The sequence below is a fragment of the Scyliorhinus torazame genome, chromosome 18 (assembly GCF_047496885.1).
Source record: "Scyliorhinus torazame isolate Kashiwa2021f chromosome 18, sScyTor2.1, whole genome shotgun sequence".
In the NCBI taxonomy this organism is placed as follows: domain Eukaryota; kingdom Metazoa; phylum Chordata; class Chondrichthyes; order Carcharhiniformes; family Scyliorhinidae; genus Scyliorhinus; species Scyliorhinus torazame.
The window spans coordinates 64343472-64368682 of NC_092724.1; the positions used below are offsets into that span (position 1 = coordinate 64343472).

A 25211-nucleotide genomic window follows, 5' to 3' on the forward strand; every position below is an offset into this window, starting at 1 on the left:
TTAAATTTAGAGTACCCAATTCATTTTTTCCAATTATAGGGCAATTTGGCCCTAGCTTGCACATCTTTGGGTTGTGGGGGCGAAACCCATGCAAACACGGGGAGAAAGTGCAAACTCCACACGGGCAATGACCCAGACCTGGGATCGAACCTGGGACCTCGGCGCTGTGAGGCCGCAGTGCTAACCTCTGCACCGCCAGCTTTGCTGCTTTATGGCACTGCCTCATGAGACATTGCTCGATTCAGATTTTCTCCTCAGCAAAACTGCCACACATTCTGGGCCTGTTTTATCTATTGCGGATAGTTGGGAAAAGCTCGAGGAGGAGTCTCGTATTTACTGCATTGTCTGACAAGTTGAAAAAGGTAAAGGCTTATACCCTAATAAATGTAACAGATTCCGAGGCTGACGAAAAATTTGAGTCAATTGTTTTCCAGACAAAGGAAGAAAAAGAGAACACTGAAATAATCCTAAAAGGTTTGAAAATATCTGACTCCCAGTAAAAAACATAATTCTAAATAGACATGTTCAAATCAACAAAAGACACGGTCACCCTGAAACTATTGGCAAAGAAATGTGCGTCTGGAACTCTCACTGGTGAACTAATCAGGGATCAAATGCCTCATGAAACTCATAGTGAAATAGGCCATATGCAGCTGTTGTGAGAGAAAGATCTAACGTTAAAAGCAACCATTAGTATCTGTATGTTAAACTTACAATCAGAAAAAAAAGCAAAGATTTTAGACTGGAAACAGAAATATTCACTGTTTAGAGGATGCCCTGCTCCAGCTACAGTGGTCAGCAGTCTCCGATCAGAATAGTTTGTTTTCCATATGGTAAAAGATGCAACAAATGTGGGAAATGGAATAACTTTGCTAAGTATTGCAGATCAGGACTACGGTAGCCTTTTCCTGCTATCAACAAGGCAGTGGGTTGGTCTTCCACGGGTAAGAGCGTCAGTGAGGTGGATTAACTGGAGCTCAGCCAAGGCAGTGAAGTTACAGAGCCACCAAAAACATTCTGTTGTGAGGTTCATCGAGTCACAGTCATGGAGTCATACAGGACAGAAAAGGCCCTTCGGCCCATTGCATCTGCACCAGTCAAAAACAACCACCTTATTATTTTAATCCCATTTTCCAGCACTTGGTCCACAGTCTTGTATGTCTTGGGATCAGACATCCTAATATTTCTTAACTGTTATGAGGGTCTCTCCCTCCACCACTCTTTCAGACACTGAGTTCCAAACTCCCACCACCCTCTGGGTAAAAATGTCTTTCCTCACATTCCCTCTAAACCTGCTGCCATTTACCTTAAATCTATGCCTCCTGGTCATTGATCCCTCCACCAAGGAGAAACGTTTCTTCTTGTCGACTCTATCAATGCTCCTCATAATTTTATACATCTCAATCATGTCCCTCCCTCAGTCTCCTCTGCTCCAAGGAAAACAATCCAAGTCTATCCAATATTTCTTCATAATTAAAATTCTCCAGCCCAGGTAAATCTCCCCTGCACCCTTTCCAGTGCTATCACATCCCTCCTATAATGGGGATTCCAGAACTGCACACAATGCTCTAGCTGCGTTTTATACAGTTCCAGCATAACTTCCCTGCTCTTAAGCTCTACGCCTTGGCTAATAAAGACAAGTATGCCTTCTATAAAGGCATATGCCTTCTTAACCACTGTATCCAACTGCTCTGCTACCTGAAGGGAACAGTGGACATACACACCAAGGTCCCTCTGATCCTCGGTGCTTCCCAAGTTCCTGCTGTTTATCATGTATTCCCTTGCCTTGTTTGTCCTGTCCAAATGCATCACCTCACACTTATCCGGATTGAATTCCATTTGCCACTGATCAGTCCATCTGACCAGTCTGTCCAAATCCTCCTGTAATCGAAGGTTATCCTCCTCACTATTTACCACCCCACCAGTTTTCCTATCATCCGCAAACTTATTGATCAACCCACCTACATTTATATCTAAATCATTTATAGAAACCATAAACAGAAAAGGCCCCGACACTGATCCCTGCGGAACACCACCGGACACAGGCTACCAGTCAGGTAAACTCCCCTTGACCATCACCCTCTGCTTCCGACCACTCAGCCAATTTTGGATCCAATTTGCCAAATTTCTTTGGATCCCATGGGCTCTTACCATCGCTAACAATTTCCCATGTGGGACCTCATCAAAAACCTTGCTGAAGTCCAAGTAGACTACGTCATCTACACACCTGGTCACCTCTTCAAAAAATTCAAGCAAGTTGGTCAGACATGACCTCCCCTTCACAAAGTAATGCTCTTGATTAATCCCCAACTCTGCAAATGTAGATTAATCCTGTCTCTCAGAATTGCTTCCAATAGTTACCCCACCACTAAGGTTAGACTGACTGGCCTGTAGTTTCCTGGTTTATCCCTCCCTCCCTTCTTGAATAATGGTACTACATTGGCTATTCTCCAGTCCTCTGGCTCCTCTCCTGTGGCCAGAGAGGAATTGAAAATTATTGCCAGCGCCGCTGATATTTCTCCTCTTGCCTCACTCAACAACTGGGATACATTTCATCTGGCCCTGGTGATTTGTCTACTTTTAAGCCTGCCTGACCACTCAGTGCAAACTCCACACAGACAGTCGCCCAAAACCAGAACTGAACCCGGATCCCTGCCTCTGAGGGACATCAGTGCTAACCACCATGCCCGCCCTCGCCCATCCTCCGGCTCCACACACAAATTACTACTGTGGACCTTCATGGGCGCTACTCTTCCTTTAGTTATCCTTTTAGCCTTAATGTACTTGTCAAACAACTTAGGATTTTCCTTAGTGTCAACACCGTCACAGAAATGGGTGAGATCTTCACCACCCTCAACATGGTTTGCAGTAACGCAAGACTGAAGATAAAGATTGACACTAGAGCAAAGTGCAACATATTATCCAGCTGAATGTTACGGGAACTAGCTCATATGCAACACCAGACCCCAGGGAGATCTCGTGGCTTATGGCAGACAAACCATCCACACCGAACGTGTAGCTATCCTCCACTGCACATAGAGTAATTTCAAATTTCATAAAGGTGACCGGAATGTAAGGTCACAATTATGTCTTTGGAAAACCATTACATTGGGGCTCATTCAACATGGTCCAGAAGTGTATGCTCTATAACCCCAGGTCCCAGAAATTATACCTTACAAGGACCTTTCAGCTGTGCCATCATTGGAAAGCTAGCAGTTGGATACCACATGAGACTAGATGATTCGGTACCACCAACAGTCTGTGCTCCAAGAAGAGCACCAATAATCACGATGCAGAAAGTAATCAATGAACTGTATTGGATGAACGCACTAGATGCCATAACACTTATAGACAAGGCCATGGAATGAGCTATGTTGGCCACAGTAAGAAAGATGTCGCGGTCAGGATATACATGAACACAATGTACTTGAACAAGACGTTGCTCAGACCTCATCATCCTATGAAGACATCCTATAAAGGGGCTGGTTTAGCACAGGGCTAAATCGCTGGCTTTGAAAGCAGACCAAGGCAGGCCAGCAGCACAGTTCAATGCCCGTACCAGCCTCCCCAAACAGGGGCCGGAATGTGGCGACTAGGGGCTTTTCACAGTAACTTCAGTTGAAGCCTACTTGTGACAATAAGCGATATTCATTTTTTCATTTTCAAGACAGTGGAACAGGTGACAGCAGACATACCAAATGCCAAGGTGTTCATCATTCTCAATACAAAATGCAGGTTCGGTAAGATTCCATTAGATGAGGAATCCTCAAAACGAACCACATTCATGTCTCCTGCAGACAGGTGTCAGGCACAATCTATCGGCCTCGTCGCGCCCGACTCAGAATGTGACGAGGCTGGTAAATCCCGTGAGAGGCGTCTTGCGAAATTTACAACACTCGTTACACCTTGCAAGATCTAACACAAGATCAGCGAGATTTGGATACTGAAGTGAGCAGTTAGTCTCACTGGAATATGTCTGCGTCGGAGTTACCCAAAGCATGGGATCGAAGGGCCTCGCCTCGGAGACCCCGAGCGGGTGCTGTTTAGCACCAGTTTCCACAAATGTAGACCAGGCATGCCGGCACTTGGGGGTCTCCCAGATGACCAGGGGTCACCGGGTGGTCCAGCTCTGGGCAGAGTGGTACCCTGGCACCCCCGATGCCACCCAAGCATTGTGGCACTACCAGCCTGACACACCACCTGGTGTTGCTCTTATTAGCCTTAGTTTTATTAGCTCTAATTCTGTCACCTTTGCTCACGAGTCGCCAGGTATCTTTCTGATACCGCCACGTGGTTCAAGCTCAAGTAATGATTAATAATGCAGCACACCGCTTAGTAAATGTTAAATCAACGATCATTGATTATACACAGCAATAAATACTTATACAATAATCCTACTTCTAGACTATTACCTACCACTAAAGGCCAATACTTAACTTTGGTGATGGCCCACCAGGTCAGGGAAACGAATGGTCTAGCGAATGGGGTCTGGCCTGCGGGATTCAAAAAGGCTGGTACGGGTCGATAGTCTGGAATACCTATCTGGTAGCGATCGTTGGAGTAAGACTTACTTGTTCTTTCGTCGAAGGGTCTCAAAGGTTGCGAGTAGGAGAAGAAGGGTCGATCTGAACTTGGCCCCTATTTTTATAGTCCCTAGGGGTTTCCCGCCTCTTGGGGCGGACCTTGACCCTGGTCCCAAGTGATTGGACTTGGTCCCAATCACTGGGTTCGATATGCTCCAATAATGGGGCGATTCCTTGATCGGGGGGTGGTCGTCCACCTTTCTTTATCTCAGCCACTGCTGGCGCCGAGAGGTCTGGATCGGCTTTCAATTGCTAATTTGTAGCAATTGTTCCCGGGGATCGCCGATTAAAATGCAGATGGCTGGGTTGATGTGCTGTTAATGGTTGCAGGTATCGGTCTGGGCCGACTTCCCCAGAGCCGAATACACTGTTCTGCCTGCAGCTGTCCGTTTTGAGTCCTGTTGGCTGATTTTCCCATCAGCCTTTTTAGTTCGCCATTTTAGATCGGGGTTTGGCCAAATACTCGGGAATCAGCCATTTTAGGTGGCTACATTGGGCAGCCTGGCAGTACCACCCAAGTGCAATTTCAGGGTGCCCAGATGGCACTGCCTGCCTGGCAGGGACACTGCCAGAGTGCCAGTGCAAAAGTGCCCAGGTGGCATCTTGCCCATGCAGGGTATCGGCCCCAGCAGTGCCCCGCCCTTATGAGGTGGGGTGGGGGGTTCGGCAATAGAGGCGCTGTCCTGTTGTATGATTCAGGAACTCAAAGACGCTGTACAGGGGAATATCACACTCAGACAATTGCATGATGTCATCATGAGGTGTTGGCCAGAGTCCTCAAGTGAGTTTCCCCACAAACTCCGCACATTCTGTGCCATCAGAGATGAACTGATTGTACAGGATGGATTGATATTGCGTGGCCAGCAATTTATCATCCCTGCTTCTCTTCAGAAGTACTACACCCAACAACTTCACCAAGAGCTCCCTGGGTTAGAAGCAACCAGGTACCAGGGCCAAGGAATCACTGTACGCAGACATGGAAAGAGAAATCTCCAGATGTGCACTGTGCAATGTACTCAAGCTGCATCAAGCAAAGGACCGCTGCATTTACATGAGATTCCGGACCTCTCATGATCATTGACAGCAGCTGACATCTTCAAATGGAATGGTGAACAACATTTAGACTTATTCATATTCCAGGTGGTTTGAACTTGACTAACTGCTAAACATGATGAATTAAACAGTCATCATCAAGCTTTAGAGACACTTCACCAGACACAGCATCCCTCAGAGACTCATGACAGACAACGCTTGTCAATTCGTCTCCATGGCATTTAGAGCTTTGCACACACATGGAACTTTGAGCATATACGAGCCAAGGCTCTGCTGCAGCCCAAATTCAAAACCAACGGGAATGAGGCCCGCATGCAACACAGGTTGAAAAACAAAATGCACCATGATCGAGATGCTCATAGACTTGGTTCTCTAACACCAGGTCAAACGGTCAGGATTCACACTGCACATGGCCATGACCCATTGGTGGTTGTGCACAGTCATGCCCCGGAACACAGTGCCCACTATGTACTCAATCACTGTCACCTTCTACAGGTATCAGAAACAGCACCAAAAGTTACCACAGCACTTCAGTCATCTGGCCTATAGCACAGGCCCCCTACACCTGTGGACTAGTCCAGAGGCAAACACAGTGAGCTCTTCACCCACAGAACATGCTGAAGGAATGTTCCAGGTCGCTCTTATCAAGGACAACGGCTAGAGTAAGACTACAACGTCACAAACTGGTGTAATCACATGCTTGATCCAGCTAAACACTAGGTCCCAGGGCTTTATTACCACTTAGCTTAGAATTAGTCTTCGAATTTCAGCTTTCATAGAATCATGGAATCCCTACAGTGCAGAAGGGGGCCATTCGGCCCATCGAGTCTGCACCTACCCTCAAAAAGTGTACCCTACCTAGGCTCACTTCTCCCCCTCATCCACGTAACCCCATAACTCCACCTAACCTGCGCATCCCTGGATACACAGGAGCAATTTAGCATGGCCAATTCACTTAGCTTGCACATCTTTACACTGTGGGCAGAAATCGGATCACACAGGGAAACCCATGCAGACATGAGGAGAAAGTGCAAACTCCACACAGACAGTCACCTGGGGGCGGAATTGAACCTGGGTCCCTGGCACTGTGAGGCAGCAGTACTAGCCACTGTGCCAGCATGCCGCACCGTTCTACAGCAAAAAGGGATGGGTGGGAGGCGCGATGGGCTATGCGCCAGCTACATCAGCTCAATCTGTGCCTCAGTGGATATGTAAATAGTTATGCACTGTTAGCTTGTTTAACTTGTATGCTACACAATGGTCTGTCAGACGATAAAACATAGAAACAGATGTAGACCACTCGGCCCATCAAGTCTGCTCCATTTTTGCAATGAGATCATGGCTGACCTGATTAAATCATCAACTTCAATTGCTCTTTTTATCCCCATAACCTTTGATTCCCTTACTGATGAAATACCTGTGTATTTCAGCCGTGAGTATACTTAGCAATCCAGCCTCTACAGCTCTCTGCAGTAAAAAAAGTTCCACCGATTCACAGAAAAGAAATTCCTCCTCATCTCAGTCTTAAATGGGTGACCGCTTACTCTGAGATTATGCCCTCTGGTCCTTGCTTCTCCAATTCTGCAAAAAGAGGAAACAAGGCCACTTGGAATATAGTGTTCAATTCTGGTCACATACTACCAGAAGAATGTGGAGACTTTGGAGAGAGCACAGAAGAGATTTACTTGGATGTTGCCTGGTATGGAGGGCATTAGCAATGAGGAGAGGTTGGATAAATTTGTTTGTTCTCACTGGAACGATTGAGGTTGAGGGCAGTACGATAGAAATCTACAAAATTGAGGGGCATAGACAGGGTGCAGAGTCAGAAACCTTTTCCCAGGGTGGAAGAGTCAATTACTCGGGGACATAGGTTCAAGGTGCGAGGTGTAAATTTTAGAGGAGATGTGCGAGGGAAGTTTTTTACACAGAGGGTAGTAGTGGGTGCCTGGAACTCACTTCCGGTGGAGGTGGTGGAAGCAGGTACGATAGTGATGTTTAAGGGGTGTCTTGACAAATACATGAATAGGATGGGAATAGAGGGATAGGGGCCCCAGAACTGTGGAAGGTTTTAGGTTAGATGAGCAGCATGGTCGGCACAGGCTTGGAGGGCTGAAGAGCCTCTTCCTGTGCTGTACTTCTCGTTGTTCTTTATCCTCTCAGCATCTACCCTGCCAAGCTCCCTAAGAATCCTATATGTCTCAATAGGGATGCCTCTCATTTTTCTAAACTCCAATGGGTACAGACCCAATTTACTCAACCTCTCCTCATCCAAAGCCAAGAGCATAATTTTCTATTGCAGATGCTGTTGCATCGCATGACACCGAGTGTTCCAACTGGACAGCACGTAGCATAGTGGTTAGCACTGTGGCTTCACAGCGCCAGGGTCCCAGGTTCGATTCCCTGCTCAATTCCCTGCTGGGTCACTGTCTGTGTGGAGTCTGCACGTTCTCCCCGTGTCAGCGTGGGTTTCCTCTGGGTGCTCCAGTTTCCTCCCACAGTCCAAAGATGTGCAGGTTAGGTGGATTGGCCATGCTAAATTGCCCTTAGTGTCCATTAGGAGGGGATATTGGGATAGGGTGGAAGTGAGGACTTAAGTGTGCCGGTGCAGATTCGATGGGCCGAATGGCCTCCTTCTGCACTGTATGTTCTAAACTGGGAAGAGGTAGACTGAGTGGTCACGTGAGAATGTGCTGGTGCGGTTACCAAAGAGGCCACATGGCAGGAGCAAAGGAGCTATCATCAGGAACACGGGCAGAGCAGAAGTGTTGAAGTAGCTGCTAAGCTAGTGAATAAACTACTCTGTTGAAAGTCATTGCTTAGTTGAACCCAACAACATTTCACACAAGGCATGTTGATACCTAATACAGAAAGGACAAATTGGTTATGTCTTAATTAATATTTTATACTTGCTTTTTCTCGATGAACTAATTACAATATGCTTTGTCTTATATACATATAACACATATGTGTGTGGGTGCCTGTGAATATTATATATATGCACAAATTGGTGGCCATATTTGCTACATCACAGCAGTGAGGATACTTCGATACTATTTCATTAGCTGTAACACACTTTGGCTTGTACTCTGGCCTCTTGTGCACCCCTCATTTTCATCACTCCATCATTTGCCGCCGTCGCTTCATCTCCAGTGGCCCCAAGCTGTGGCATTCCCTCCCTAAACCTCTTCACCTCTCGTCCTACTTTATTTCTTCTTCAGTTGCTCCTTAAAACCGACATATTTTACCAAGCGTTTCCCTCATCTCTCCCTGCATTTCCCCTCATCTCCCTAATGCAGCAATGTCAAATCCTGTTTTCTGGTGTTGCTACCTTAAGATCTGTTTTTTAATTAAGTAGATGACTTTATATAGATTCAAATTGTTGGCCTGGAGTCATCATGTAAGCTATATCAAGGCAAGTGTTTTCTTTCACAAACACATATACATACACATGCACAGACATATATGTGTGTGTGTGTATAGGTAAATAAATGTGCACATTTGTTTTGCATGTAGCCTGTTACTGTAGCTGAAATCTGGCGTGTGCTTAAAAGCTATTTAATTTTCCAGGACTTCCGTACAATGCACTGAAGGTGACGGACAAAACCCTTCCACTCCCACCGCAATGAAGGGGTTAAAGGTCTATCGTCACGGCTCGGTGTGGAGTGAGACGCAGAGCTAATGTACACAGGCTGGTGTTGGAGAGACTGCTGGTGCTCAGCAGTGAGACCGCTTGTGATCCAGTGCAGTTCTGCAGGTTGACTGCGGGCCACTGCTGGGGTCTGACCAGCTGCTGCTCCATGTGTTGACAGGCAGTGTGCTCTACTCTCTCCCCCTCTTTCTCTGCCTCCTGTTGGATGTGATGGAAGCTCCTCTCTTCCCTTTGTCTGACACCATCACTCGCCCGCCCCGAGATTTCTCTCCGCTAACAGGGGACCAGCGGCCAGCGCCTGCTCTGTGCTCACACTGAGCCAGGGGGTGGTATCTGTCCTGACTGCTTACCCAGCCGCTTCTTGCCCGGGCTCACACACACACACTCCCAAAGGCGGTGGAGCGGTCTGGAGATGGCCAGGGAATTCCGCAGCAGCTCCGCCTCGGTTCCCAGCGAGATACGAGAATGAGAACACCCCCCCGCTTTATCCTGCTGCATTTTCCTCCCAACATCTGTCTGGATTCCCTCCACTCTCCTCTCCGCACAGGAGAGAGAGAGGCAGATAAAAGAAGACTGCATTGAAGTATCCTCCCCGTCTCTGCATCTCCTCAGTTAACAAAAGGTGAGCAGCTTTTAACATGAATTTGGATTGTCTCCTGAGAAGCTGGTGGAATGAATCAATGAGAGGCAGTGTGACTGGGCTTTGGCTTGGAGTTTCTTTGTAGCAGTGCAGCAACGGGTTGTGGTAATCGAGGGTGGCCCCTCGATTCTTTGTTAACAGAAAATTAATCTCAGGTCACACAAAAGTGATGGACTCCCGTTAATAAATGGACATGGTGAGCACCGAGCTACCCTTGTGTCCGCCTGCACCCCAGCCAAGTCTGTCAGTCCCTCAGTCTAATTTGTGCCGTGAATCCTCCAACTTGACTCTTTTTCATTTCGGTGACAGTGGACCGTTTGCAAATCTCCATGAGGGACTGCGGTTCCTGCCGTCCTGCTCCAGGATGTCCAGTAGAAAATTACCTCACACAAATGATTACGTAATATATTTATATTTATTTTTGTATAATATGCAGCCTCATTTGAAGTTGAATGACTGTCATCGCCCCCCCCCCCCCCACTCCCCCATACAGCGTGGGAGGAATAACCACTTAATTTGGTATTTTTAGTAGTGTTAGTTCAGAGGGACATTGAAGGCCACCACCATGGCCCCACCCCTTCAACTAGTCACATGTGGCCGGAGCCGCCGAGTTAACTGTAACCTCGACTTAACTCTAACCTAAATTGTGCCTCCTCTGATCGAGCAACACGGTGTCAGCGGTGGATAAAACTCTGGCGCTTCTCTATTTATACACGCTTTTCGAAGACGTTAGAATGCTGGAGAACACCTCGGATGCTGGTCATGAGAAGTTGTGGTACTCTGACTTCATGTACAGTAGTTGTGGAATGAAATGGGAAGGCTGTTTTAAAAACAATAGGGGGCAACATCCATATGAATCTGAAGATCAAGGTTGATCCCCCTGCTCCACATGGGACTGCATGGTAGCACAGGGGCGGCACAGTAACACAATGGTTAGCACCGTTGATTGACAGGCCAGGGTCCCAGGTTCTATTCCCGCCTTGGGTCACTGTCTGCGGAGTCTGCACATTCTCCCCGTGTCTGTGTGGGTTTCCTCCGGGTGCTCCCGTTTCCTCCCACTTGTCCCGAAAGTCGTGATGTTAGGTGAATTGGACATTCTGAATTCTCCCTCAGTGCACCTGAACAGGCGCTGGAATGTGGTGACGAGGGGCTTTTCACGGTAACTTCATTGCAGTGTTAATGTAAGCCTACTTGTGATAATAAAGATTATTTATAATAGGCTCACCTTCCAGTGAGAGAGTACTTCATCAACAATGCTTTTGGATGAGACCAGGGCGCACCCATATTTGCAGGTCCCATGTCACTATTTGAAAAAGAGTAGTCATTATGACACAGGAGGCTATTTGGTCTGGGTAGGAGAGTTCTCTCTGCAGCTCCAGCCAGTATTTTTCCCTCCACTGTAACTTACCACTTCCCTGTTTGCAGGATTTAGATTCAGGCACAATTTTGCTGCTGCATTTACCAAATAGGGACCACATTTCATTTGGGTGTAAAGTGTGTTGTGACATACTGTGGTCGTGAAAGGCATGGTATAAATAATTTCATTCAACTCAGCACTTCATTGGGACATTAGCCTATGTTAATGTGTTCAAGCCCCCTGAGCAAGACTCAAACTCATGACTATCTAACTCCAAGCAGAGTTCACTATCAAACTGAACCAAAAAAGATATGCAGCCAGATCATCATCCCAGGGTTTAAGGTGGCCTTTTTAAAGTGAGTGGGTAATGTTAACTCGTGTGTGTGCCAAGAATGGCCCGTCCAATGGTAATATACTGTAGGGTGTGTGAAGGGGAATGAGGAATGTTATATATCATTTCACTAGTTCCTGCACTTCAAAAGTCGACTTTAGAGCATTTTGGGACATTGTGAGATTGTGAAAAGAGTTGCATAAATTCATGATTTTTTTTCTGTCCCGCATGTTGTTTGCAAAATCATTATTAATACCCAATTGTCTGCTTATTGAAGCTGATCAATGTAAAATGCTTGTTATATTGCAAGGTTAAAAAAAATTGTACAAGATGACGTCCTTATTTGTGTTTCTGTGAAGATGTTCACTTTGCAATCTGCACTGCTCGATTCTTAAATCTTCCAGCCGAACGTTTTTGTTCCCTTTTGCCTCAGTCTTTCACAGCTTAAAGATTCATTTCTGGGTGCTGCAGTGGGTTATATACGAGCTGCTTGCTGCAAAAATCAGGGATAAGCATCACCAGGACAATTGATATGTTTGTGTTCTTTGCGTAGATGAAATGAGCTTTGGCAGGCTCGGTCCCAGTGGACCTAGACACGGAGCACAAAGCTGCCACTAAATTGGCAAATATATGCAGAAAGGCCACAGGGTGGATGAGGTGTGATCTTGGGAAGAGGCTGAAGCTGGACGGAGTAAAAGAGCTTCACTCAGCACCTCGACTGACTCAAAGCTACATGATGCTGAGAGGGGTGTCGTCAGATAAATTCTCTTCCACATCAGTGACATCCTTCAGCTCAATTAGTTCAGACCCCACAGAGGGAAAAAAGACAATTTTATTGACACATTCCATTGAAGAGAAATCTTTCTGGCAAAGGCTCTTGGGCAAACTTGGTGCTTGGCTTGTGCCTGTGGTATCCCTTTCTTCAGGGTGGTTTCTCACCATGGTTACGGAATCAATGGAGCTTGCACCCCCAGCTTCAGGGCATGTTAATTGGTCTGACTTGGCAGCATTCTGTGCTTGGAGATCAGAATTTTTAAAAAACAGCCACTGCACCCTGACTCAGAACGCCTGACCACTGGCTTTGCAAACCTCTCTTTCAAAGAGAGTGGGGTGGGGGGAATGGGGGGTGAGGGCGGATGGGGGGCTGGGGGTGGAAGGGTGTCATTCCCCAATTTTAGAACCCATGGTTTGTTGTCCAAATGCTTCAGATCTTTTGATCTGAGGTGTATGGGAGGGCTGTGTGCATGGACCCAGGACTACTAATTGTGGCTACTGCTTAGCCTAGGATCTGGCCAACAGAGACCCAGAATAGTGAGGCTGGACATCCGGAAATGACACTCCAGCTCATTTGCTGTTCCTTCAAATGCTTCCTCAATTATCCTATGCTAAGATAATGTCTGAGAAAAATGAAGACGCAGGGGCAGCACTGTGGCTCAGTGGTTAGCACTGCTGCCTCACAACACCAGGGATCCGGGTTCACTAATAAACAGACTCGATGGGCCGAATGCATTGGTCGCAACCTACGAGAAAGAAAGAGCTTGGGCCGGATTCTCCATCCTGCCACACCAGCTTTCTGGCACGCCATCGTCGGCAGCGGGATTCTCCGTTCCGTAACCGGCCAAAGGTTTTCCCACGCGTCGGGAAATCCCCGGTGTGGGTGTGAGCGCACCGCAGAATCCCGACAGTGGAGAATCCAGCCCCTTGTACTTCCAGACCACAGGCTGGAATCTCTGTTTGGGAGACGAAGCCCCCACGCCGGCGTGGAAACGGTGGTGTTTTTTTACGCCAGGAAAACCGGCGCAGAACGGCCAGCAATTCCCTGTTCCACGGGAGGCTAGCAGCGAGGCAGCGTAGAGCTCCCAGCTGTAGCTGGCGATACAGCCCGGAGCACTGCTGGGTCCGTGGCCATGCATGCGCACGGCGGCATACTGCAGCGGCCGCGGCGTGCTTCATAGCGGACGCAGCCCACGGACCCAGACTTCAAAAATAATCCCCCCCTTTGGACGCCCGTGCGCCCTGGACCGCCCCCCCCCCCCCCCCACAGTGCACCAGGCCTGAATGAACCCCCCCCTACCCGCGGACCGGCCCTCCCCCGACTGGACTGAGTCCGCAGCTGCCATGCTGAGTTTACGACGAGTGAGACCACACGTGTCCTATGTCGTCGGGAACTCGACCGGTCGGTGACGGAGCATCACGGGGCGGGACTCAGGCAATGGCCTGAGGCCGTGGATACAGCGTGCGGCGTACTCCTACAGTACCCCCGATTTTGGCGTCATCGGGGATTCTCCGCCCCTCGGAGAACGCAATTTTGGCGTCGGGGATCGGAGAATCCAGCCCCACATTTCACAACGTCCGAATGTCTGAAAACACTTTTCAGCTAATAAAGTGCTTATGCAGATTCCTCAGTTACTGGAATCACAACAGCCAATTTTTGCTCAGCAAAGTTCCCCAAACTACACCAAATGCTTTCAGGATGTTGGTTGCCAGGGTAGTATCAGCTAGAGCGCCAGGAGGGGGATTTGAACTCACAACTTCCAGACTTGAGTGCTACAAAAATGAGCCACCGTTCAGTTTTCCAACTCTTTTTATTCTACTTTTCCTTTGAGAAATAAATATGTCCTGGATGCTGCAGTAAAGCATCATGGAGATAGCATGGAACGCAATACAAAGCAAGGGATTGGAGGTAGAATACTAGATTGGATTGAGGATTGGCTGACTGACAGAAGCAGGTGGTCAGGATAAATGGGTCCTTCTCTGGCTGTCGAACTGTAACTAGCGAGGTGCCGCAGGGGTCAGTCCTCGGACCTCGACTGTTTACAATCTAGATAAATGATCTGCAAGGACAGAGTGTAACATAGCAAACTATGAGGATGATACTAAAATAGGTGGCAATGCAGGCAGTGAAGAGATGATAAAGTTTTTACAGACGGACATAGATAGACTAAGAGATAGGGCTAAAATTTGGCAGATGGAGTTTATTGTAGATAAGTCTGAGGTTATTCATTTTGACCGAAAAAATAGAAAGCCAAAATATTAGCGAAATGGAAAGCAGATACAAAATGTTTCTGGGCAGGGGGATCGGGGTTCCTCTGTTCATGAATCACAGAAGGTCAATATGCAGGTACAGCATGTAATTAAAAAGGCAAATGGAATGTTAGCGTTTATTGCAAAAGGACTGGAGTATAAAAGTAGAGAAGTGTTGTTGCAATTGTAGGGTGTTGGTGAGACCTGGGGCGGGATTCTCCGACCCCCCGCCGGGTCGGAGAATCGCCGGGGGGGCGGCGTGAATCCCGCCCCCGCCGGCCACCGAATTCTCCGGCACCGAAAATTCGGCGGGGGCGGGAATCGCGCCGGTCAGTGGGCCCCCCCCGGCGATTCTCCAGCCTGCAATGGGCCAAAGTCCCGCTGCTGTCATGCCAGTCCCGCCAGCATGAATCAAACCACCTACCTTACCGGCGGGATTGGCAGCACGACCGGGGTCCTGGGGCAGGGCGATCTGGCTCCCGGGGGTGCCCCCACGGTGGCCTGGCCCGCGAATGGGGCCCAACGATCCGCGGGCGGGCCTGTGCCATGGGGGCACTCTTTTCCCTCCGCCTCGGCCACAGCCTCTGCGATGGCCGACGCGCAAGAGTCATCCCCCCCTGTGCATGCGTGGGGATGACGTCAGCGGCCGCTGACGCTCCCGCGCATGCGCGGACTTCCGCCGCCTGGCGAAGTCCTTTCGGCCCCAGCTGGCGTGGTGCCAAAGGCCTTCCACACCAGCCGGTGGAGGGGAAACCACTCCGGCGTGGGCCTATCCCCTCAAGGTGAGGGTCTGGCCCCTAAAAGTGCGGAGAAATCCGCACCTTTGGGGCGGCCCGACACCGGAGTGGTTCACGCCACTCCATCCCGCCGGGACCCCCCGCCCCGCCGGGTAGGGGAGAATCCCGGCCCACATCTGGAATGTTGGGCGGGCTTCGGTGATCCTGAGGCTAAGTGTTGACGCCGTCGGAAACGCCGTCGCGCTTCTCGACGGTGTCAACACAGCCTCAGGATCAGCAATTCTGGACCCTACAGGGGGCCAGCACGGCACTGGAGCGGACCATGCTGCTCCAGCAGCTGATCCTGGTGTGAACTGGGCACCGTGGGGTCCGCGCATGCGCAATAGCACCGGAGCCAACGCGCGCATGCGCAGTGGCTCCCGTCAACCCGCCGGTCCCGACGCAACATGGCGCGGGGCGACAGGGGCCGGCGCGGAAGAAAGGAGGCCCCCAGCCAGAGAGGCCAGCCCGCCGATCGGTGGGCCCCAATCGCGGGCCAGGCCACATCAGAGGCCTTCCCCCCTCACCTGGGGTCAGACCCCCCTCCCCCGGGCGCTTCAACGCCGAGGTCCCGCTGGCTGAGAGCAGGTGTGAACGGGGCCGGCAGGACTTGGTCTTTCCTACGACGGCCGCTTGGCCCATCCGCGTAGAGCGGCCCCCGACCGGCACCGCGTCAACCACGCTGGTGCCAATGGCGCTGATTCTCCGAGAATCCCATCCCGGCGTTGGGACGGCGTGGCGCGATTCGCAACGGTCGCATGGATTCTCCGGCCTGGCCCCGGGCTGAGAGAATCCCGCCAATTGTGTCCAGTTTTGGTCTCCTTATTTGAGGAAGGATGTGGTGGCATTGGAGGCAGTTCAGAGTTCACCAGATTTATTCTGGGGATGGAAGGGTTAATGTATGAGGTGAGATTAATCAGTTTGGGTTCATACTCGCTGGAGTTTAGGAGAATGAGAAGGGATCTGATTGAGGAAAGGGATTTATAAAATAAACATAGGCCAAATGTTCCCCGTTTTCGGGCAATCTGGAACAAGAGGTCACAGATATAGGTTGAGAGGTGGTAGATTTAGAACGGAGATGAGGAGGAACTACTTCTCGCAGAGGGTAGTGAATGTGTACTCGCTGCCTCATAGTGCGGTGGAATCGGAATCATTAAATGGTTTCAAGAATGAGATAGATATATTTCTGATTTTTAAAATGGGTTAAAGGGATATGGGGAACATGTAGGGAGGTGCATTTGGGACCAGGAAGGATCAGCCATGATCTGATTGAATGGCCTACTTTTGCTCCTAATTCCTATGTTCCTAATCCTGAGAAAAGTACTGAAGTTGCGGTTGAAAAATGGAAAAAAACACACAGGTATGTGGAAGTGAATCTTCACCGTTGAGAAGGAGCAGAACAGCAAGTGCATGAGAAACACCATCATCTCCCTTCAAGCCACACAGTACCTTGATCTGGAAATGCACCAGCTTCATCATTGTTGCTCGGGTCAAATTCCTGGCATTTCCTTCAACAGCATTGCGATTACTGTCACCACATGGACAGCAGCAGTTCTTGAATGTGATGCACCAGCTTCACAACAGCAACTAGGGAATGGCAATAAATGCCAGCTTCTCCAGTGATGCTCACATGCTGAGAATGAATAAAGGTGTACAATACCACCGTGTAATTGTGGAGGTTAGGGGTCTTTTATATGGAATATTAATGGGTCCTTTGTAGCCAGTATATTTAGTTTAATTGAATGGTTCAGCGGACATTACAAATGAAAAAAATCTTCCACAAGTCAAAGCATTCAAATCAAATAAAAATTAACAGCTTCCCTCCTCTCATGTCCCCATACTATAACAGTTAAGACTCATTAGAAACGACTCTTGTAACACTTATGCCTCTGAGTAAAAGATTGTGCGTCTATGCGCCATTTCAGAGATTTCAGCTTGTAATGCAGTGCAGCATTGAGGGACCGCTGCACGGAGGGAGTGCAATACCGAGGGAGCAGGTCACTGAGGGGATACGGTACTGAGGGAGTAGGGCACGGAGGGAGTGGGTCATGTGTGAAAATAGATAAGTCCCCTGGGCCGGATCGGATTTAACCTCGGATTCTCTGGGAAGATAGGGAGGAGATTGCTGAGCCTTTGGCTTTGACCTTTATGTCGTCATTGTCTACAGGAATAGTGCCAGAAGACTTAAGGATAGCAAATGTTGTCCCCTTGTTCAAGAAGGGGAGTAGAGCCAACCCCGGTAACTATAGACCAGTGAGCCTTACTTCTGTTGTGGGCAAAGTCTTGGAAAGGTTTATAAGAGATAGGATTTATTATCATGTAGAAAGGAATAATTTGATTAGGGATAGTCAACGCGGTTTTGTGAAGGGTAGGTCGTGCCTCACAAACCTTATTGAGTTCTTTGAGAAGGTGACCAAACAGGTGGACGAGGGTAAAGCAGTTGATGTGGTGTATATGGATTTCAGTAAAGCGTTTGATAAGGTTCCCCACGGAAGACTATTGAAAAAATACGGAGGCATGGGATTTAGCAGTTTGGATCAGAAATTGGCTAGCTGTAAGAAGACAGAGGGTGGTGCACAGGGAGGGTGGTGTAGCACAAAGAGCTACAGGGAGGGAGTGGGGCACAGGGAGCTACACGGAGGGAGTGCGGCACAGGGAGTTACATGGAGTGAGTGGGGCACAGGAAATTACACAGCGGGAGTGGGCACAGAGCGACACGGAGGGAGTGGGCACAGAGTTACACAGAGGGAATGGGGCACAGAGCTACACGGAGAGAGTGAGGCACAGAGCTACACGGAGAGAGTGAGGCGCATGGAGCTACACGGAGGGAGTGGGCACAGAGCGACATGGAGGGAGTGGGGCAAAGGGAGCTACACGGAGGGAGTGGGGCACAGGGAGGTACACGGAGGGAGTGGTCACAGAGCTACATGGAGGGAGTGGGGCACAGGGAGCTACATGGAGGGAGTGGTCACAGAGCTACACGGAGGGAGTGGGGCACAGGGAACTACACGGAGGTAGTGGGCACAGAGCTACACAAAGGGAGTGGGGCACAGGAAGCTACACGGAGGGACTGGGCACAGAGCTACACGGAGGGAGTGGGGCAATGGGAGCTACATGGAGGGAGTGGGGCCCAGGGAGCTATAGGGAGGGAGTGGGGCACAGAGCTACATGGAGGGAGTTGGGCATAGAGCTACACGGAGGGAGTGCGGCACAGGTAGCGACACGGACAGACTGGGGCACAGGGAGCGACACGGAGGGAGTGGGGCACGGGGTGCTACACGGAGTGAGTGGGGCACAGGGAGCTACACGGAGGGAGTGGGGCACAGGGAGCTACATGGTGGGAGTGGGGCACAGAGCTACACGGAGAGAGTGGGGCACAGGGAGCTACACAGGGGGAGTGGGGCACAGAGCTATACGGAGGGAGTGGGGCACAGAGCTACACTGAGGGAGTGGGGCACAGGGAGTGACACGGAGGGAGTAGGGCACAGGGAGCGACACGGAGGGAATGGGGCACAGGGAGCTACACGGAGAGAGTGGGGCACAGGGAACTACACGGAGGGAGTGGGGCACAGAGCTAGACGGAGGGAGTGGGGCACAGGGAGTGGGCACGGGGAGCTACACAGAGGGAGTGGGGCACAGGGAGCTACACGGAGGGAGTGGGCACAGGGAGCTACACGGAGAGAGTGGGGCACAGAGCTATATGGAGGGAGTGGGGCATAGGGAGCAATACGCAGGGAGTGGGGCACAGAGCTACACGGAGGGAGTGGGGCACAGAGTTACACGGAGGGAGTGGGGCACAGGGAGCTACACGGTGGGAGTGGGGCACAGAGCTACACGGAGGGAGTGGGGCACAGAGCTACAGGGAGGGAGTGGGGCACAAGGAGCTACACGGAGGGAGTGGGGCACAGAGCTACACGGAGGGAGTGGGGCACAGGGAGCTACACGGAGGGAGTGGGGCACAGAGCTACACGGAGTGAGTAGGGCGCAGCTACACGGAGGGAGTGGGCACAGAGCTACAGGGAGGGAGTGGGGCACAGGAAGCTACACGGAGCGTGTGGGGCACAGGGAGCTACACGGAGGAAATGGGGCACAGGGAGCTACAAGGAGGGAGTGGGGCACAGGGAGCTACACGGTGGGAGTGGGCACAGAGCTACACGGAGAGAGTGGGGCACAGGGAGCTACACGGAGGGAATGGGGCACAGAGCTACACAGAGGGAGTGCTGCACAGAGCTACACAGAGGGAGTGCGGCACAGTGAGCTACATGGAGGGAGTTGGGCACAGAGCTACACGGAGGGCGGGGGGTACAGTGAGCTACACGGAGGGAGTGGGCACAGGCAGCTACACGGAGGGACTGAGGCACAGGGAGCTACAGGAAGGGAGTGGGGCACAGGGAGCTACACGGAGGGAGTGGGCACAGAGCTACACGGAGGGAGTGGGGCACAGAGGTACACGGAGGGAGTGGGGCACAGAGGTACACGGAGAGAGTGGGGCACAGGGATCTACATGGAGGGAGTGGGGCACAGAGCTACACGGAGGGAGTGGGGCACAGAGGTACACGGAGAGAGTGGGGCACAGGGAGCTACACGGAGGGATTGGGGCACAGGGAGCTACACGGAGGGAGTGGGGCACAGGGAGCGACACGGAGGGAGTGGGGCACAGGGAGCTACACGGATGGATTGGGGCAGAGGGAGCTACACGGAGGGAGTGCGGCACAGGGAGCGACACGGAGGGAGTGGGGCACAGCGCTACACGGAGGGAGTGGGGCACAGAGCTACACAGGGGGAGTGGGGCACAGAGCTACACGGAGGGAGTGGGCACAGGGAGCTACACGGAGGGAGTGGGTAACAGCTACACTGAGGGAGTGGGGCACAGGGAGCTACATGGAGGGAGTGGGGCATAGAGCTACACGGAGGGAGTGGGGCACAGAGCAACACGGGGGAAGTGGGGCAAAGCGAGCTACACGGAGGGGGTGGGGCACAGGGAGCTACACGGAGGGAGTGGGGTACAGGGAGCTACACGGAGGGACTGGGGCACAGGGAGCTTCACGGAGGGAGTGGGGCACAGGGAGTTCACGGAGGGAGTGGGGCACAGAGCAACACGGTATGAGTGGGCACAGAGCTACACGGAGGGAGTGGGGCACAGAGCTACACGGAGAGAGTGGGGCACAGAGCTACACAGGGAGTGGGGCATAGAGTTACACGGAGGGAGTGGGGCACAGGGAGCTACAGGAAGGGAGTGGGGCACAGGGAGCTACACGGAGGGAGTGGGCACAGAGCTACACAGAGGGAGAGGGGCACAGGGAGCTACACGGAGGGTGTGGGCACAGAGCTACACGGAGGGTGTGGGCACAGAGCTACATGGAGGGAGTGGGGCACTGCGAGCTACACGAAGGGAGTGGGGCACAGGGAGCTACATGGAGTGAGTGGGGCACAGGGAGCTACATGGAGTGAGTGGGGCACAGAGCTACACGGATGGAGTGGGGCACAGAGGTACATGGAGAGAATGGATCACAGTGAGCTACACGGAGGGATTGGGGCACAGGGAGCTACACGGTGGGAGTGGGGCACAGGGAGCGACACGGAGGGAGTGGGGCACAGAGCTACACGGATGGAGTGGGGCACAGGGAGCGACACGGAGGGAGTGGGGCACAGCGAGCGACACGGAGAGAGTGGGGCACAGGGAGCGACACGGAGGGAGTGGGCACGGAGCGACATGGAGGGAGTGGGGCACAGGGAGGTATACGGAGGGAGTGGGGCACAGGGAGCTACACGGAGGGAGTGGGGCACAGAGCTACACGGAGGGAGTGGGGCACAGGGAGCTACACGGAGGGAGTGGGGCACAGAGCTACACGGAGTGAGTAGGGCGCAGCTACACGGAGGGAGTGGGCACAGAGCTACAGGGAGGGAGTGGGGCACAGGAAGCGACACGGAGCGTGTGGGGCACAGGGAGCTACACGGAGGAAATGGGGCACAGGGAGCTACAAGGAGGGAGTGGGGCACAGGGAGCTACACGGTGGGAGTGGGCACAGAGCTACACGCAGAGAGTGGGGCACAGGGATCTACACGGAGGGAATGGGGCACAGAGCTACACGGAGGGAGTGTGGCACAGAGCTACACGGAGGGAGTGGGGCCCAGAGCTACACGGAGGGAGTGGGGCACAGAGCTACACAGAGGGAGTGGGGCACAGTGAGCTACACGGAGGGAGTTGGGCACAGAGCTACACGGAGGGCGGGGGGTACAGTGAGCTACACGGAGGGAGTGGGCACAGGCAGCTGCACGGAGGGACTGAGGCACAGGGAGCTACAGGAAGGGAGTGGGGCACAGGGAGCTACACGGAGGGAGTGGGCACAGGGAGCTACACGGAGGGATTGGGGCACAGAGCTACACGGAGGGAGTGGGGCACAGAGGTACACGGAGAGAGTGGGGCACAGGGAGCTACACGGAGGGATTGGGGCACAGAGCTACACGGAGGGAGTGGGGCACAGAGGTACACGGAGAGAGTGGGGCACAGAGCTACACGGAGGGAGTGGGGCACAGGGAGCTACACGGAGGGATTGGGGCACAGAGCTACACGGAGGGATTGGGGCACAGAGCTACACGGAGGGAGTGGGGCACAGAGGTACACGGAGAGAGTGGGGCACAGGGAGCTACACGGAGGGATTGGGGCACAGGGAGCTACATGGAGGGAGTGGGGCACTGGGAGCTACACGGAGAGAGTGGGGCACAGGGAGCTACATGGAGTGAGTGGGGCTCAGAGCTACACGGAGGGAGTGGGGCACAGAGGTACACGGAGAGAGTGGGGCACAGGGAGCTACACGGAGGGATTGGGGCACAGGGAGCTACATGGAGGGAGTGGGGCACAGAGCTACACGGAGGGAGTGGGACACAGAGGTACACGGAGAGAGTGGGGCACAGGGAGCTACACGGAGGGATTGGAGCACAGGGAGCTACACGGAGGGAGTGGGGCACAGGGAGCGACACGGAGGGAGTGGGGCACAGAGCTACACGGAGCGAGTGGGGCACAGGGAGCGACACGGAGGGAGTGGGGCACAGGGAGCTACACGGATGGATTGGGGCAGAGGGAGCTACACGGAGGGAGTGCGGCACAGGGAGCGACACGGAGGGAGTGGGGCACAGCGCTACACGGAGGGAGTGGGGCACAGAGCTACACAGGGAGTGGGGCACAGAGCTACACGGAGGGAGTGGGCACAGGGAGCTACACGGAGGGAGTGGGTCACAGCTACACTGAGGGAGTGGGGCACAGGGAGCTACATGGAGGGAGTGGGGCATAGAGCTACACGGAGGGAGTGGGGCACAGAGCAACACGGAGGGGGGGGCACAGGGAGCGACACGGAGGGAGTGGGGTACAGGGAGCTACACGGAGGGACTGGGGCACAGGGAGCTTCACGGAGGGAGTGGGGCACAGGGAGTTCACGGAGGGAGTGGGGCACAGAGCTACACGGTATGAGTGGGCACAGAGCTACACGGAGGGAGTGGGGCACAGAGCTACACGGAGAGAGTGGGGCACAGAGCTACACGGAGGGAGTGGGGCATAGAGTTACACGGAGGGAGTGGGGCACAGGGAGCTACAGGAAGGGAGTGGGGCACAGGGAGCTACACGGAGGGAGTGGGCACAGAGCTACACACAGGGAGAGGGGCACAGGGAGCTACACGGAGGGTGTGGGCACAGAGCTACACGGAGGGAGTGGGGCACTGCGAGCTACACAAAGGGAGTGGCGCACAGGGAGCTACATGGAGTGAGTGGGGCACAGAACTACTCGGATGGAGTGGGGCACAGAGGTACATGGAGAGAATGGATCACAGTGAGCTACACGGAGGGATTGGGGCACAGGGAGCTACACGGTGGGAGTGGGGCACAGGGAGCGACACGGAGGGAGTGGGGCACAGGGAGCGACACGGAGGGAGTGGGGCACAGAGCTACACGGATGGAGTGGGGCACAGGGAGCGACACGGAGGGAGTGGGGCACAGGGAGCGACACGGAGAGAGTGGGGCACAGGGAGCGACACGGAGGGAGTGGGCACGGAGCAACATGGAGGGAGTGGGGCACAGGGAGGTATACGGAGGGAGTGGGGCACAGGGAGCGACACGAAGGGAATGGGGCACAGAGCTACACGGAGGGAGTGGGGCACAGGGAGCTACACGGAGAGAGTGGGACACAGGGAGCGACACGGAGGGAGTGGGGCACAGGGAGCTACACGGAGAGAGTGGGACACAGGGAGCGACACGGAGGGAGTGGGGCACAGAGCTACACGGATGGAGTGGGGCACAGGGAGCGACACGGAGGGAGTGGGGCACAGCGAGCGACACGGAGAGAGTGGGGCACAGGGAGCGACACGGAGGGAGTGGGCACGGAGCGACATGGAGGGAGTGGGGCACAGGGAGGTATACGGAGGGAGTGGGGCACAGGGAGCTACACGGAGGGAGTGGGGCACAGAGCTACACGGAGGGAGTGGGGCACAGGGAGCTACACGGAGGGAGTGGGGCACAGAGCTACACGGAGTGAGTAGGGCGCAGCTACACGGAGGGAGTGGGCACAGAGCTACAGGGAGGGAGTGGGGCACAGGAAGCGACACGGAGCGTGTGGGGCACAGGGAGCTACACGGAGGAAATGGGGCACAGGGAGCTACAAGGAGGGAGTGGGGCACAGGGAGCTACACGGTGGGAGTGGGCACAGAGCTACACGGAGAGAGTGGGGCACAGGGATCTACACGGAGGGAATGGGGCACAGAGCTACACGGAGGGAGTGGGGCACAGAGCTACACGGAGGGAGTGGGGCCCAGAGCTACACGGAGGGAGTGGGGCACAGAGCTACACAGAGGGAGTGGGGCACAGTGAGCTACACGGAGGGAGTTGGGCACAGAGCTACACGGAGGGCGGGGGGTACAGTGAGCTACACGGAGGGAGTGGGCACAGGCAGCTACACGGAGGGACTGAGGCACAGGGAGCTACAGGAAGGGAGTGGGGCACAGGGAGCTACACGGAGGGAGTGGGCACAGGGAGCTACACGGAGGGATTGGGGCACAGAGCTACACGGAGGGAGTGGGGCACAGAGGTACACGGAGAGAGTGGGGCACAGGGAGCTACACGGAGGGATTGGGGCACAGAGCTACACGGAGGGAGTGGGGCACAGAGGTACACGGAGAGAGTGGGGCACAGAGCTACACGGAGGGAGTGGGGCACAGGGAGCTACACGGAGGGATTGGGGCACAGAGCAACATGGAGGGAGTGGGGCACAGGGAGGTATACGGAGGGAGTGGGGCACAGGGAGCGACACGAAGGGAATGGGGCACAGAGCTACACGGAGGGAGTGGGGCACAGGGAGCTACACGGAGAGAGTGGGGCACAGGGAGCTACATGGAGTGAGTGGGGCTCAGAGCTACACGGAGGGAGTGGGGCACAGAGGTACACGGAGAGAGTGGGGCACAGGGAGCTACACGGAGGGATTGGGGCACAGGGAGCTACATGGAGGGAGTGGGGCACAGAGCTACACGGAGGGAGTGGGGCACAGAGGTACACGGAGAGAGTGGGGCACAGGGAGCTACACGGAGGGATTGGGGCACAGGGAGCTACACGGAGGGAGTGGGGCACAGGGAGCGACACGGAGGGAGTGGGGCACAGAGCTACACGGAGCGAGTGGGGCACAGGGAGCGACACGGAGGGAGTGGGGCACAGGGAGCTACACGGATGGATTGGGGCAGAGGGAGCTACACGGAGGGAGTGCGGCACAGGGAGCGACACGGAGGGAGTGGGGCACAGCGCTACACGGAGGGAGTGGG

The 25211-nt window shown here is 53.2% G+C and overlaps 1 protein-coding gene across 1 annotated transcript in view; it reads left to right on the forward strand.

Annotated features, from left to right (window-relative positions):
• The first annotated feature begins 9301 nt into the window (after window positions 1–9301).
• Window positions 9302–25211, forward strand: part of plppr3a (phospholipid phosphatase related 3a) — a 271797-nt gene continuing 255887 nt past the window's right edge. The window contains exon 1 of the mRNA XM_072482829.1: window positions 9302–9907. The gene's annotated coding sequence lies outside the window, so the exon portion shown is untranslated. The remainder of the gene's footprint in view (window positions 9908–25211) is intronic.